This window comes from Cephus cinctus, unplaced genomic scaffold (assembly GCF_000341935.2).
Source record: "Cephus cinctus unplaced genomic scaffold, Ccin1 Ccin1_scaffold3202, whole genome shotgun sequence".
NCBI lineage: Eukaryota > Metazoa > Arthropoda > Insecta > Hymenoptera > Cephidae > Cephus > Cephus cinctus.
The window spans coordinates 167,129-169,432 of record NW_014334501.1 but is presented as its reverse complement, the minus strand read 5'-3'; positions in this window follow the sequence as shown (position 1 = coordinate 169,432).

The following is a 2,304-nucleotide window of genomic DNA, read 5'->3' as shown; positions in this document are numbered from 1 at the left end:
AGGATAGGATCGGGGAAGGGAAACGAGCGGAGGCTCGACGCCATCTTGTTGCAACCCCCGTCACGGGGGATGCTGCAAACCTCCTTACTTCGATGCTCTCTTCTATCACGGGCCGTGTAGTGTGGCTCATTTACTATAATCCTGTTTCTAGTCTCTTTCCCTTCTCTTGATTCATCAGGGACGCGACCCCCGCTCCTCCAGCCACTTTACGCGCACTCGCTCGATTCTCTCTTCTTGGATTCGGTTATTCCGCGTGCCCACCAGATATTTCCTTCAATCATCTAGCTCGTCTACATGCATATCTGGCCTAACTGTTGCCACACCTATCCTGCAGCTGTCCATAGTTATCTGATTTTTCGCGCTTATCTGGAGCCACGACCATCCTCTCTCCCCCCTCTCTCTCTCTCTCTCTCACTCTCTCTCTCTCTCTCTCTCTTCTTTCATTCTGAACGTAACTGTCCCTCCTCCGCGTCTCTCTCGCTGGTCCATCCCTTCTTTTTCAACGTGTTTCCGTCGCACTCTTGCCCCCCTCTCTCTCTCTCTCTCTCTCGCTCTCTCTCCTGTGCCCTCTCGTTCTCTCCGGCATCGAGCATCCCGATCAATTGGTTCGCTCTCCACGAACTTTCCTATCCGCGCGTCCATGCCGGCAATTTCCGATCGTCGCCCAGTCAACCTATCTTAGAAATACAGAAACTCGTGAAAATGCACAATGGGAAGGAACCCTCCCAAGGGGGCCCAATGGTTTCTGGGTTCGCTGAACGAAGACTTGGCTGCTACTCGCTGGGTCACGCGGCACGTTCCGAGTTCCGAAGTCTCGTTAAAGCGAGTCTAGGCTTCGTTATGATCGAACGAAATCACAAGATTCGATGGGGAGCTACAACCACACCCCAGCACCATTAGACGTCCTGAAACAGCCTGAAACAATCCGGGACACCCTGGGACATCATGGAATGTGCTCTTCGATCTTCCTTTTTATTTTTTTTTATTTTTTTTTGAAATCAAAAGTCGACATGACGCAAACTTGTACATGAGCTATAGTCTGATCCCCGTAGCAGAGGGTAGAATATTCTCCCCATATGGAAGCGTGTAGCGCGTCTACACCCTGTTCTCCTGTGCGTCTCACTCCCCCTTTTTCCTTATTCTCACATACTCTTTGCCTCCTTCGCTATCCATTTCTCTCGGCGTTTCTCGCATCGAATGAAAGTCATCCCCTGCCGCCCCCTATCTGGGGCGTAAACATTTTCATTCAACAGCTGAAGATTATTCCCGCTCATATTCGAGCCGCTTCCTTATAGGTTACAAGGGTTGCTGACTCTTCTCAAGTTGGAGGGGCTGGTTTTACATACTTCCCCAGCGGCGCTAAAAGTTGTTGATATCCGCTCGATTCGCTCTGACAGCCTCGCGAAATAAATCGCGAACGGCTGAATATGCCGAATCTTAAAAGTCGTCGGAATTACGGGGATGTCTTTGAGATAAGCACCCTTTACTTTTTTCACCTTCGTCTCGACCTCGTTTCAGAGATCCTTTTGGGCCTGACAGAAATTTCAATACAGGACCCATTTGATCCACCATCCAACTGCCTTTTACGAGGATTTTTACGAGTCTGCGAAGGAAACACGCCGACTCGCAAATTAACATGTAATTTCATCCAGGCGACGCACGATCCTCCAGTTAAGTTTTTATGAAATTCCACGTGGTCCATTCAAAATGGATCCCGAGTGTCAAATTAAATCTTTCGAGAAAGTTAACGAAAATTGAATGCATTTAAATCTTCACGTCGCGATGAACATTCGTGGGCAGATTCGATATTTACCCGTGACGTCAAGACCCTTCCTGAGTGGAATTGGGTTCGATCCTGATTTGTGTCTGGTACGCTAAACACCCTCATGTTCCTGCTGCGGGTTCATTGATGCTTTTACGAAAAACAGCAGATGCTGCGAGAGCACTGATTCGAATGACGCCAGTGATTTTCATTGGGACTTGACGATTTGATAATTCAACCTCGAGCCTATCAAGAGGAGTTTCATTATCGCGTAGCTTTCCTAGCCGGGACAGCCTCTATCGGCCCTGTGATACACGGAGGAACCTCTTACAAGCTCTTTAAGCTGCGATATCGATAACAAAGTGTCGGCAACCCCCGAGACGGTTTATGGCCGAGTCGTAAACGCAGGGGTACCACCATCGAAATACTCACCCTCTCTCCTATCTTTTATGCTCTCTTCGTACCACTTCTCGTCCCTCTCGCCGTTTCACCCCGTTTCGAGAAAAGTATATATATTATGGATTACACCACCCCCCCCCCCC